This window comes from Psammomys obesus, unplaced genomic scaffold, assembly GCF_907164565.1.
Source record: "Psammomys obesus unplaced genomic scaffold, mPsaObe1.curated_primary_1811, whole genome shotgun sequence".
Classification (NCBI taxonomy): Eukaryota; Metazoa; Chordata; class Mammalia; order Rodentia; family Muridae; genus Psammomys; species Psammomys obesus.
Window position 1 is genome coordinate 7,863,108 of NW_026596131.1, and position 15,000 is coordinate 7,878,107.

The 15,000-nt window shown below is 42.1% G+C and overlaps 1 pseudogene; it reads left to right on the forward strand.

Moving 5' to 3' along the window:
- Positions 1-10,871: 10,871 nt before the first annotated feature.
- On the forward strand, positions 10,872-11,728 carry LOC129665422 (glyceraldehyde-3-phosphate dehydrogenase-like; annotated as a pseudogene).
- Positions 11,729-15,000: the final 3,272 nt, after the last annotated feature.

The following is a 15,000-nucleotide window of genomic DNA, read 5'->3' on the forward strand; positions in this document are numbered from 1 at the left end:
AATAACAAAAGATGAACGAATGGATAAGAAGGGAGTTACCACAAAACTGCCCATTCCATTCTATTTGTGGTGCCAACATAGTCCTGTCCTGGAACTACTCACACTGTGGCTAATTGTGTGTTCAAGTGCTGATTATTCTTTCCCCAAACCCAGTCAACTACACTGCAAACTCACCGTTGACTAGCCAGTTTAGTAAATTTAGCCACTTACTAAATTTTGGTGGAGAGAATGGTCACTAAGTTAGACAAATAAGTGGGAAAGCAAAAAACCTTTCTCCAAATCATTTCATTTAGTCCTTCAGTGGAGTTTATTCCAAAATTATTATGCACACAGCAAACAATCAACATATATTGCTCTAGGTTTCAAATGCATAGATTTTTTTTCTCCAATTCGATATAACTGAGTTGAGTAGGGGGGAGTATTTGAGAAGACACATGATACTGCCTTCTCAGCATGCATGGGAGTGTACCCGCATGCACTTTCATATGGACACATGCACACAAATGCATGCATATACCATAACACAACACCACACACACAATAGTATAATAATAATAATGACAGTAATAATAACCACTCCTCTTCTTTACTGGACACTCAGTAAACACATACCCAAATTTTAAAGCCTCCTCTCTTTCAGGACCATGCACGTCTCCAGTTTTCCACAAACTTTTTTTTTTCCTCCTTTCTGCTTTCACCAGGAATCATAATTCCCCTTGTCAATTAACCTCAAGATGTCAGCCGTTCTTTCTCTAAGAATCTATTTTCTAATAACGGTAAACTTCACTTTCTCTGACGCCTCCGTTTCTCTCCTTTGCTCAGTCTCTTTCACACTGAAAGAAATGGAGGTTCTCACCCCAGGGACATGGCTCGTCTGCACCTCACCGGGCAGGTTAGCATTTAAAGCCCTGCTTGGCTCCAGAAGCTTGAATTTTAATTCTGCTGCTCTACGAAGCACTCATAAATTTCCCTTAATTCTATTTTCCATAATACCAAGTCTAAATATCAGCCATGAAACAAAAGGAGTGAGAACAGGATACCTGAGCTCCCCCTTCTTTCCTCCTCCCCCCCTCCCGTTTTCTTTCTTAGCTCAGAGCAAAACAGGCGCACAAGTGGCTTGAACTCCCTGGCCATGATAAGTATCAAAATGAAGAGAATTCGGAGGGAAAGGAGCAGATAGAGTCCAGAATTCCCAATGTAAGAGGTGCTCACTTTCAGAAAGAGCCTTGAATTTATCTACATCTTAATGTCTTTCCACATTTTAAAATACTAGTTGAAAGGGGGATTTGGGCAGGCATCCTGGCCAAAGTAAACATTCAACACACTGTTAGACCAGAATTTTATTATACTCGAGTTCACAGGCGTCCCCGCTGCTGCTGTTCCCAGTGCCTGACCAGAGGCTGGTGAATCAGGGGTTGTGTCTGGAAAGAAGACGAACGGGACTGGGGGAAAGTGTCCACCTCTCTCCGTGTGTAAGAGGCATCGTGTACCTGTGGTAACAGCAGTAAGAAGACATAAAAACCTGCCCTACGTATTGAATCAGCCTCATTTTTTTTTTAATACTACTGGGACAGTGTTGTTTGCTTTTGCCCTCTTTAATGCTGTAGACATTTATATTTTCATGTTGTCATGGAAACAAATTTCAAGTCAAGTGATTTTGTGCATTATTGTGGAATCAGCCGTCTCCTGCAGTCATCCTGAGATATAGAGATATAGGTTGCGGACAGAAAAAGATTAAAGAAGCAGGCTGGTGTGGGTGTGTTTATGCAATGGGACAAGAACATACACAAGGAAGGGTGATGTCATAATGTAAGTAGTTTAGAGGTTCTGGCAAGTACATGGGTGGTAAACCATGACTGTAGTCAGCTTTCAAAAAAAGGTTGGGCTACGTGCAATGTGGGGAGAGATCTTTTTTTTTAATTTTTATTCTTTTAATATTAGTTACAGTTTGTTAACTTTGCATCCCAGCTGTATCCCACTCCCTCTTTCCCTCCTAATCCCACCCTCCCACCCTCATCTCCTCCCTGTCTCTTTCCAAGTCCATTGATAAGGGAGAACCTCCTCCCCTTACATCTGATACTGGTTAATCAGGTGTCTTCAGGACTGGCTGCAAAGTCCTCCTCTGTGGCTAGCAAGGCTGCTCCTCCCTGGGGGGGGGGGGCGGCAAATAGCCCGCCATCGAGTTCATGTCAGAAACCGTCCCTGTGCACCTTATTAGGGTACCCACTTGGATACTGAGCTACCAAGGACTACATCTGATCAGGGGTTCTAGGTTGCATCCATACATGATCCTTGTTTGGAGAAACAGTCTCATAAGAGACCCCTGTGCCCAGATATCTTTGGTCCTTGTGGAGCTCCTGTCCTCTCCAGGTCGTATTAATCCCCCCATATTTTTTTATTACCTGCATTCTGCCAGAGGTTTGGTTATGAGTCTTAATATCTGCTTTGATACACTGCTAGGTAGAGTCTTTCAGAGGCCCTCTGTGGTAGGCTCCTGTCCTGTTACTTGTTTGCTCCTACACCCAATGTCCATGTGGGGAGAGATCTTAGTTGTAGTATTTTTCAAGAAATAATGAGACTCAAATAGTCTAGTAGCTATTGATCCTATTTAGAAAAAAAAAAAAGACAGACAGACAGAAAGACACTCAGTCTTCTTTCTTCTTTAGTGTCCCCATTTGTTAACTAGAGTTCATTAATGAACAAGCAGTCTACTAAGCTGTGAAGAAAGAATAATGTCATGTGGGGAAACAGAGTCAGCCCCTCCTTGAAGTCAGCCTGAAAGCAGAGACTCAAAAGGCCCAGAGGTAGAGATGAGCAGGAGGCTGTGCAAAAACCTGGTGGGGTCTACCCTTCAGCTCCTGGGTCTTCTCTTCCTGCCTCCCGCCTCTGCCACTGGTTCTATGTCTGCTCCCACCTCCTGCAGGCTTGGTTCCCCCTCTCAGCAGAACATGGATCCTGCAAGCCTAGGAGAGCCGAACTGGCACTCAGAAATATGTAACTGTTTTCCTTAGTTCCTGGCATAAATGGAGGGAGAAGGTGGGAAGGAGAGGGGGAGTTAACACGGGGCTCGGGACTGTTTATTTTTCTGCCAGCTGCAACATGCTACCCTCACAGGGGATCACCTAAAACCAGTTATGGTTTAGGTTGGAGGGGGGGATGTCAAACTTAAGCTGCAGGCTTGGCCTCTCTCAATGAATTACGACCTTGTCAAGAACCTTTTTTTTTTTTTTTTTTTAAATCAATGCAGGTTTTCTATCAAATCAAATACCTGCACATTAAATTATGTTTTTGGTGCCAGGCTGGCTCTCAAAAAAAAAAAATCTTCTTTGCTAGTTTTTTCCATCCTCCTCCCCTTTTTCACTGTGATACAGGCTGGTTTTGTTCATAAGAAGCAATTGCAAAGCAATCAGTGTACTTAGTGGGGACATGTGGAGGATAATTGTCTTTGCCATCCTGTGTGCAGGTAACGCTACTGTCCACCATCTTTCTCTGCTGCTGATTTACAGAAGAGCCCCCAAAAGATTGCTGAGAGGTGTTTGGGAATCTTCAGCCCAGTTGCACAGGATGTACACTTGCTTTCAGCCAAGAGATATTTTATTTTCAAAATTAAAGACATCTTTACCTAATGTGATTGTGGCAAATAATGTGAGTTTCCAACTCTGATGGTGGGGCAGAAGTTAAACAATTAGATAATCTTTTTTTTAACTGCACTTTTTGAGAGACTCCTCCCTCTCACGAGACTTGACATATTTGAACAGATTTTGAAGAGAACAGGAATCGTTCCTCCCTCCCTCCTTCTTTCTTTCTTTTATTTAGCATTCTTTCTCTTTTCTCTTTCCTTTACATCTTCCTCTCCTCCTTTCTCCTACTATATCTTTTCAACAAGAAAGGAAACTTTGGCCTATGCATGTGTGTGTGTGTGTGTGTGTGTGTGTGTGTGTGTGTGTGTGTGTGTATTATTAAAGGAGAAGGTGATTTTGAAAGGGGGTGTTAAGGGAAATATTAGGGCATTTTGGGAAGGCTTGGAAGGGTATAAGAACTGGATATGATGAGAATACATTACTTGTGTATGAGATTCTCAAACAAACAATAATTTTCAAAGATTTGTTTTTTTAAAGGAGATAGTTCAGTTGGTAAAGTTCTTGTCTTTTGAGCAAGATCCAAGTTCCATTCCCAGAAGACAAGTTTATTTGTTTGTCTGTCTGTTTGTTTTAAAGCTGGGGATGATGGTTAGCCCTGTTGTTCCAGTGCTGAGAGGCAGACATATGCAGATCTCTGGGAATTGCTGGCCAGAAAGCATGACATTTGCGAAGAGTTCCAAACCAGTGAGAGATCCAGTTCCTTAAAGATGGTAGAGAGTGCCTGAGGAGCATCAGCTGAGGAGATGTACTGTGGCCTTCAAACACACACACACACACACACACACACACACACACACACACACATACACACACACAAACACATAGCAGTACACAGGCATGGAGGCACATATACACAAATGCACCAACATGCACACACATATACAAACATGCACACACATACACAAAAGGAAAAAAAAAAAAACTTCCCTGTCCCCAGCTCCCCAGCTCAGGTTCCTCCTGATAGACTGGCTATCTAATTTTAGAAATGACTTTATTTCCTAAACTGATTAGACATAGAACTGCATGCCCGGAACACTGTCAAGACAGTCAGTGGAGCTGAGGCTGCTTGCCTAAAAATGTGACAAAATGAATTTTTAGCTCCAGTGTATCTGCGCATCAGCATCCATACAGCGCAAAGCCACAGAGGCCAGCTGCCCAAAGTTGGCACCCAGGTGGTCCTTCGCATGGTCCCGGAGTCTTTATTTGATGGCTTTTCAATTGAATACTATGTATACTTCACGGCATGTATAAAGAAGCCTTCTATGAATCCCAAACTGTTGTCAGTAGCAATTGGGGTAGGTCAAACACTGACAGAAAAATCCCAAACAGTTGTGTCTGAATCTTCTGAATGCAGATAAAATAGCTTTTGGTTTGTCTCAGACGTTTCTGATAGACTGTCATGGTAGCAGTGTGGTTTTCCTCATGGGCTCCCTGGCAGGGTCTTTTGTCTTAGCATTGTCCACCTAGTCCAGCAGGAAGCTCTTTAGTCACCTTTCACGCCCAAGGCACGCTTACAGGTAGCCGAGATCATGCTGGAAGGTTGAGCAGGGAAGAGTAGTTTATAACACAATGTTTAGAAACTTAGGATGCACAGGTATAGATGATGAAGCACAGCTGTATTAGAGGTCGGGCTCTGCTGATGTTATCCCCAAAGGTTCAATCCAAGTGGGCAAATCCTTCACTCAGTCCTTCCTTTAGGAAAGTTCCTAAATGTAGAGCTACGACAGGTCACACGTGCGGGCAGAATCGTGGTTCCCAGGCAGGAAAGCCACTGGGTTAACAGAAGAGAAGAACAAAGATAACAATGCTACAGGATACACTGAGTCTCATAACGGGGACAACAGGTTCAGAGTCACCTGCCTTACCCCAGTGGTTCTTGAGAAAAGTTGCTTGCATGAGCAGTTGAGTCTTTTCCTTATTTGCTTTGGATAGTGTTGACACTGGTCTGGGTTTCAGAGATAGGCTCCCACTGTTTAAGCGAATTCATGAAGCTCACCCTCCTGGCTTCAGTGACTTGAACAGGAATGGCATTGAGACCTAACCCTCGCTGATAAGAACACTGAGCATAGGATAAAACCAGAGTTTAATCCAAGAGTGAGGAGCCTGAAGTTTGTGTCACATGAATTCAAAGATCAACACTTTTCCAAAGTGGTCAGTGGTAAGAAGTGTGAGTGACTTCATGAAACCCAGGACCAAGCTCTGAGGCAGAAGAAGCAGCCACTCTTTGGGGACAGCACATCTTTAAGACTGTGTAGCTGGGAAGTATATGCTTAGCCGGGCACATGTATTCCACCGTGCTCCTTTCATCCCAGCAGAGTCTGAGGGCTAGCCCTTAGTGATATGCTCTGTGTGGGTAAAGTGGTTTGGGTAAAGTCCCATAACTAAGATGTCACATGCCTTCTCACCTCTCTGCTTCCCATCAGCATCCCATAACTCTATGACCATAAACAGACCCAATGGTTCGAGTCCAAAGATAGTGACCCTTGGAGGCAAACATGGACAGGTGTCCTCTGACAGACACTGACAGCAGATGGCATTTAAGATAGAACCAGACCTCATGGCGCTCTGTGGTGTGGATACTGGGGTTTATCAAAGTGTGTGTGTTAGCCTACTACTTCACACAATGTAGGAGCTGGCAACTTGGAGATGGGTGCTAAGGTGGCTTAATGGTTGGCAGGCGACTTGTAGGAAAAAGAGAGAACAAAATAATGTTAGTCAAGATGACCTGATGTATAAAATGTCTAAACATCTGAGGAAAATAAATAGAAAAACAGTGAACAAACGAACTCTGGGGTGAACTCATTCCATCCCAAATAAACACCTACAAGAATTAATTTATAGAAAAGTCGGCATGCTCACCATGTCTGTGATGTATGCCATTAACACAGCCATTTGGCACGGTAGAAATAAACTTTGAAAGTCCCAAAAGGGGATATAACAGATAAACATGCAGAAAGTGGCAAATCTGAAAGCTGGGACTTGGGTTTTATACTCACTGGCGCCTGGAGCCAGCCCAAGTATCAGACTATTTCAATTCTAATCCTACACGAGCCAAAACAGAGACACCTACAACTTGCTTTTACTTCAAAACCATCATCATAGGTATGCCCCATCCCTGCTGCCAGGCACACTCAGAACAGTTCACACCCGACTTTCTTCCTGGCTACCACCATCTTGAAAGTCATAACAGGTTTTCAATAAGACACCAACATTTTCCTTTTATATTTTGCTCTAGAAGTGATACATGTATGCTTTGTGGGAGGAGCTAATAGAAGTGTAATTGTGGGATAGAGAGACGGCTTGGTGGATAGCATGCTTGTTGTGTGAACATAAGGACTTGACCTTGGATTTTGGACCCCCACCCACGTCAAAACACGGTGGCTTGGGACCTCTACGTGGAGGGGACTGATACATCCCTGCAGTCTTCTGGCCAGCCAGTCTAACCAAGTCAGCAAGCTCGAAGTTTTAGTGAGATAGTCTGCAAAAAGTAAGGTAGAGATTGACGGAGGAAGACACTCAGTGTGGACCTCTGCCCCCGCAGATGCATGTGTGTGCCTGCAATGGCACATCTGCACACCATACACTCAAAAAAGGAAAAGGTACACGAGGGTATGCAAGAGAGAGAGGAGATGTTGGAAGGCACCTTGACACGAGGAAGATAATCCCAATAAAGAATGAGTGAGGTCTGGCTTAGTTAATGACAGAAAACCTTTAAAATGCATGTAGAATGGCACTGGGATAATGACTAGCTGTACATCTGCTGGGCCTTCAAGAACACAGTTAGTATATTTGTGAGAGGGAAAATATAAACTAAAAGATCAGGCTAGCTCTGGGTCTGAGGCTGTTAAATGTCATATTAGTGCTCTATGGATGCTGAGAAATAACTGCCATTTTTATGTCTACATGTTTCTATACTATTCACCATTTATATTGTTTAAGTAGATTATATTTACAGTAAATGTTTATATATCATGTACATTTTATTCATTTATCATTTCAAAAAACATAAGAACAGTGAACTTGCCATCTCCAAGTTATGACTGTTGATTGGTAGACAGCAAGATCTGAATGCAAACAGGAAGGGGTCAATTCAGAAGAATTTTTGTCAAGTAGAAAATGGCTCTATTTAAATGTCATAGTTCAAACATAGGTGGATGGTAAGAAATTGATGGCTACTCTCTTTTTTCCCACTAGAAAGAAAAAAATCAACAGGAATTGGAGATTTGGTTACATTTGAGAAGACAGGGTGGAAACCTTAGAAGCAAATCTTAGGAATACAGCTTGTTGTTGTTTTCAGTTTTGTTTTTGTTTTCTTAAGCTAATTGAATCATGTTCTACTCAGCATCTATGGCAGAAAAACACAAGCCTACATTCATCATGCAAACATAGCAAATTCTTTAGCTAATAAAGGAAGACATTGTATTCCATCCATCTCCCTCCATTGGGAGGGACATTCAGCACTGGGCATTGAATTCTCTCTCTCTCTACCCAGGGTCTCCCTTACACCACTCACAAGCATGTACCTGCCGATTAAGCAGTCCTTAAACTAAACACATTTTATAACCTCATCCATCTTTTGAATTTAAACTGGGGTATTTGGGATTATGGTGCATTGTCTTCTTGGATTTTAACTACCAAGGAAGACAGCACTCTGGAACATGACCTTCTTCAAAAGGATTTAAAACCATGCAGATGAGGGGCGCTAGAAGACAGGCCTTGTTGTGGCTGAGAAAATGGCCTCAGTCTGCTGATAATTACCTACTTTCAAATAATGTTACCATGTGGGGATTGATGCCTTCAGATCACATGAATATAACCATCCCATAGTCACATGTTATTTCTATTCTGGAACTTTTGCTGAAAAAAAAATCGTGAAAATAAAACTGGGTTGCTGACTTTGGCTGCTTGGCACCAAGACAAGGCAGTGAAGATAAACTTAATTTTATTATGATTATTATTAAATAAAGATTTGAGAGAACAGCAAGGGTATATTTGTGATAGAAATTATAAGAAATTTATGTAAATAACCATGTAGATTTCATACATCCCTTAGGCTCCAACAAATATTTCAAATCACTACTGCCTCTTGGGAAATTGATTTTTTTCTTTCTCTATTTGAGGACTTATCATTCTTGGGGTTCCCACTAAATTGGGTCCAAATTGAAAAAGTATTTTCAAGATGAGAATCTGGATTTCAAGATCAAAACACTTTCTTGTTAAGGAATGGCTTTTCCTTTTCAGAGCTGGACTTTTAAATTTTGGAGTTGTAGTTTTATTTTTATTGCAGTACCCCTCTACCTGAATTCTTCTTTTTCTACACTCTCTGCTACTGAAGGTAGTGCATTTTCTATGAGCCCAGCAGTGTAGAATGGTAAGAAGAATGTCGTGATACCTTTTGAGTTTCAGATCAAATCCTTCAGCTCCTGCTGACATGTGGTGTAAATATATTGCCTTGCTTCTCTGAGAATCAATGATTCTCTGGGAAATAGGGATTATATAATACACTGAAACTATCTTCAAAGGTCATAGGGCATATCAAATGATCAATTACCCGAGAAAGTGAACTGTGAACTACAAAGGCTCACATGATAGTGTATAGTTTGTGCAAACTTAGCTTTGAGGAAGGGCCTGATACTTATCTCCAAGGCACCTTGATAACAAACTAAGACTAAATTGCAGTATTGAGGAGCTAGAAAGATGGCTCAGCAGTTACAGGTGCTTGCTGCTCTTCCAGAGGATCCAACTTCAGTTCCCAGCACCCACACTAGGTAGCACACAACGGTCTCTAACTCTATAATTCTAGCTGTAGGGTATCTGACATTTTCTTCTGGTCTTCTGGGCTCTCTGTACACACACACACACATACACACACACAAACACACACTAAATAAAATAAACACAACTTAAACTGCTGAGCTGAGCATAGTGAGTCACTCCTGTAATCCCACTGCTTGAAATGTGAAATGTTGAGGCAGAAGGATTATCCTAAATTTAAGGCCTGAAAGGATTATAAAAAGAGTTCCAGGCCAGCCTGAACTGAAGAGAGAGATGCTGTCTAAAAGAAATAGGGAAACAAATAAATAAATGAGAAATAAAATAAAAGTTTAAAAAATTATTTAGTCCAAGAAGCAGATGTTAGGCACACATAACTAAACAGTGATCATGCTTAGGGCAGAGGGAAGGAAATGTTCTAGAAAACATAAAGTGAAACATCAAAAGCATATTAGAAGGAAGAGGTAATGGAAGACAAGGGTTGAGAGTGCTGAAATTTGAACCATGTCATTACTTCTTTAGAAATTAAATTCCTGGTAGCCAGCAGTGGGTGACTCCATTGCCTTGTTCTCCTAGCACAGAAGCTGAAAGGCTTAATTAATTTCACAGACAATTGTCCACACAGCTGAAGCCATTACCCTTCTTCCCACCCCAGTGAAGAATGCAGACATCTCTTCCATGCAATGGGGAAGATTTCTTCTAAGAAGAGAAAATGCCAGCATATAATCTGAAGCCAGAGTGAGGTGGCCTGAGTAATATTGTAAAAGCGCGTCTACGTGTTTGTTCTCAAGCGTCCTGCTGTTTTACAAGAGAGCTCAGATTCTTGGGGTCCAAAAGGGACTTAACATACACTTCTAGGGCTTCTCGGGCTTCTCGGGCTTTTCCCAAGTGGCTGGCTGCTACTCTCCACTTTGTCCTCAAGGATGACAGATGACTCTGGAAAGATTAGTATATTAAGAGAGAAAAGTTGGGGGGATTAGGACCCTCATGCTTGTCTATGAAGACTGAGCTCCTGAGATCCTTTGTGTGGAAAACAACGGAATTTTGGGACAGATGACCCAGTGCCTAGTTACGCCCTGGAGTTTATTTGCACTAACAGGGAACTGTCAGGTGATTAGCATTTCTCCAGTCAATCTGCTGTGCAAGCTTGTTTATAAAACACCAAGGAAAGGAGTGGAAAGTAACGCCTTCCCCACCCAAGCTTCCAGGATCACTGGTTTATTTTACCTGTTGCTAATATGCACTTAGTGACACATTTTGTCTTTGTTAAAAAAAGAAGGAGGAGGAGGAGGAGGAGGGGAGGAGGAGGAGGAGGAGGAGAAGAGGAAGAGGAGGAGGAGGAGGGGAGGAGGAGGAGGAGGAGGAGGAGGAGGAGGAGGAGGAGAAGCTCTCTGCTCCTCCCTGTTCAAGAGATAGCCACATCTTTTCGTGCAGTGCCAGCCTCGTCACTTAGACAGGATGGTGAAGGTCAGAGTGAACAGATTTGGCCCTATTAGACAACTGGTTACCAGGGCTGCCTAAGGCTCTGGCAAAGTGTATGTCGTTACCATCCATGACCCCTTCAATGACCTCAACTACGTGGTCTACATGTTCTAGTATGACTCTACTCATGGCAAGTTCAACGGCATAATCAAGACTGAGAATGGCAAGCTTGTCATCAATGGCAAACCCATCACCATCTTCCAGGAGTGAGATCTCACTAACATCAAATGGGGCAATGTTGGTGCCAAGTATGTTGTGGAGTCTACTGGTGTCTTCACCACCATGAAGAAGACCAGGGCCCACTTGAAGGGTGGGGCCAAAAGGGTTATCATCTCTGTCCCTTCTGCTGATGCCCCCATATTTATGGTGGGCGAGAACCATGAGAAGTATGACAACTCATTCAAGATTGTCAGCAATGCTTCCTGCACCACGAACTGCTCAGCCTCCCTGGCCAAGGTCATCCATGATAACTTTGGCATCGTGGAAGGACTCATGACCACCATCACTGCTACCCAGAAGACTGTGGATGCCCCCCCATAAAGTTGTGGTGTGATGGCTGTGGGGCTGCCCAAAACATGGTCCCTGCATCCACTGATACTGCCAAGGCTGTGGGCAAGGTCATCCCAGAGCTGAACAAGAAGCTCACTGGCATGGCCTCCCATGTTTCTACTCCCAATGTGTCTGTCGTGGATCTGACATGCCAACTGGAAAAACCTGCAAAGGTTTTTGACATCAAGAAGGTGGTAAAGCAGGCATCCAAGGGAGCACTAAAGGGCATCCTGGGCTACGCTGAGGACCAGGTTGTCTCCTGTGATTTCAACAGTGACTCATGAATGCGGCTAAAGCAACAGGGTGGTAGACCTCTTAGACTACATGGCCTCCAAGGAGTAAGAAGCTCTGGACCACGTAACCCAGCAAGGACACGAGAGCAAGAGAGAGGCCCTCTGCTGCTGCTGAGTCCCTGTCCCAACTCAGCCCCTGACACTGCACATCTTCCTCACAGTTTCCATTCCATAGTTCCCCTGGATAGAGGGAAAAGCCCAGGGAGTCCATTGCTCTTGAGTATCATCGATAAAGCTTATTGCACCCCAGAAACAAGAAAGAAAGAAAGAAAGAAAGAAAGAAAGAAAGAAAGAAAGAAAGAAAGAAAGAAAGAAAGAAAGAAAGAAAGAAAGCTGCAGTCTGCATGAATCTGTCCAGTGTGTTATTTATAGTTTTGCAGCCATGGCTCTTTATGATAAAAACGTAAAACCTTCCTGTAAAAATTCCTTATTCTCAGTAAAAATTACCCTTGTATTCCCCTTTAAAAATATCTCTGATGTTGCTCTGCAGCCTCCATACCTGGATACTGATACTAATCAAGAGCTGCATCTTTGGTGTGTACTTCAGGGTCATGCTTTAAATTCACTTTTGTTGTTGTTGCAAATTGACTTCTTCCACTCCAACTAATTACCTCACAGAACCAGACTCTGAATACATGAGAGTAAAATGTCTGCTCCAACACGTTCCCCAGTGAGGAAGTGTGGCCGGGCAACAGCTTTCAGTGGACTTGATTTCTCTTTAAAATCTTCACTCTCTGGGATTAAAATCTTGAGATGAAACATCTGGATTTCAGAGGTGTCCCTGGGGACTGAAAGTAACAGTTCCATAGAATACATATTGCACATAATATGGCCTTGTTATTTCTATATTAGCACCACCCCAGCCGGTGCCTGCAGTTAGCATGTCCGTCTCCTGACACGTCATTAATAAACAGGTAATTTCATAACTGATTTCCAGCGAGTGTCATGTTGAAAACCACCTGGGTTTTAGTTTTCACTAACATTAAAGGGACAAGCTAGAGGGAGGTTGTTATTATTAAACTGGGACTAATTTAATTGAATAATGATTCAAATCAGCAAAAATAAATGCATATGCAGAAGGATAAAAGAAGTTTCCAGGCCAACGGATAGGTCTGGATCCACTAATAAAAGTAGGACTATGCCTTCCCCTTTTCCCCACAAATGGACCACATTTGGAGTGATTCTGAAATGGTGCCCACTGCCTCTGGGAAAGTTCCAGAAACACCAAGGAAGTAATCATTGGGGGATTTTATAAAAAAAATAAAATAAAATAAAATCTATGAGTTTAAAATTGTGACATATGAAATTAGGTCATATGAATTTTAAATGAATATTGAATAGAAAATGCCATTAAAGATTAAAAACACACCGAGGTCGGCCACTGACAGTGGTGCCTTTAGATCTAACCAAGTCTGTAGTGACAGAACACAATAGGCTCCTTGTCAAACATAACTCCAATAGAATCCATACTTTGGCCTGGGCTGAAACTTTTTTTTCTTGCTTATCTGTGTTACTTTTCTTACTACTATGATCAAATACCTGATAAGAAGCAACTTAGGAAAGAGCTTGTTTGGGGTTACAGGTCTCAGGAACACCATCCATCGAAGTGGAGAATGGCAAGAAGAGCCCGAAGCTGCTGGTAGCATTTCTTCTGCAAGCAGGAAGTAACAGGAAAATAAGACATAGATCTGGTCTATAAAATCCCAAGGTGCTCATAGGGAACCTGTTCCTCCAAAAATGCTCCACCCACGAAGCATTCTACAATTTTCCCAAACAGCATCACCAGCATGTCTCACTGTGCTAAAAACTTGAGCCCATGGGGGCATTTTTGCATTCAAAATACATCAGCACTGTTCTATAGGCATCATTCCTGTTACCCTGGAAAACAGTTGAGCAATACAGTCTTTCCCACAACATCAGAGTGCAGTCATTCTTGTTTCCTCAGGACCTGTTTGTCTTACATTTTCTGGAGGAATTTTTCACATCCCAAAGCTAATCCATCACTTAATATCTTGGTCTTTGCCTTCTGCTTACACGAGCAACAACATAGATGGGAACTGATGTAGAAATTTTCTGCTCTACCCATTTGCCTTTCTACCTAGAACAAACTCATATGTCACTCATTTTTCTGTGACCTCCTCACCCCTTCTCAGCTTACACTGACCTGCTTTCCCTATTCTTCAAGCTTACAAGAGTATGCTGTCATAAAATCTACTAGGTGGTGGGGATGTTAAAGGAATGCTGATCAAAGAACAGACATTCTTCAAACTAAAAATACAGTATTTTTTTACAGAGAAGGGTTAAACTATTAGTATAGATTCTCAAATATGGAAATAGATAGCACATTTGTGGACTGAGTCAAGAGGAAATCAAAACCAAGGAAAATTACTCTACAGCCTTAGACTGTACACTCTACTACTGAGAATTTCTAATTAGGGTAAGACAATTTCCTGTGAATTGATTTCCCTGTCCTGTAAGGAGTGGGGGAGGTCATCAGACTTAAGAAGAAAACAACACCCAAGTCTCAGGAAGTCTCTAAAAACTATCAAGGTTCACAAGGCCCCTTCTCAAAGTTACTTAAGCCACAATGATTTCTGGGGAGATTCCTCCACCAGCTGCCTGCAAGTTGTGCAAGAAGCCCCAAAGAGACAGCACTCCTGAATCAACACTCATGCCTGAGATGGCCTTCCCAGTGAAGCAGCTTCAGTTGAATCATCCATGCTTGTGTAACTAACCACTCAATTATTTTTCTGTAAGTAACCCTCACACAAGACAGCATAACACTATAACCAGAATAGTAAGGGAATCACCTTCTTACTTTAGAAGTCCATTGATGTGCTCAAGAAAGAGGCACAAAGGCTTTCTTGTCAGTTCTTTTAGAGCTATGAAAGGACATTTTTACACATGCTAAGCCTTATCTTTCCAATCTACAAAGTGGGTATAGATGGAGTTAAGCAAAAAAGCATCTATTTTCAATTTCACACTTCTCAAAAATCAGGAATTTGGAGTGTTTATGATGCTGCTAAGAATTATTCTAACATGGCATTGTTCTCTAGGGCAAGGTTCAAGAACGAATACATGTTCACAATGCCAGTCACGTGTTTCTTGTGTGAGATATTGATCTGAGTGATCAAATGTAACTATCCTCATACCTCTTGATTCTTTATAGTTCATTAAGTAGCAAACATTTGCACCACATAGAAAAGTCAAAATAAACATTAAAGCATTTAGAAAATAAAATTTTAAAACTTAAAGTTATTTAA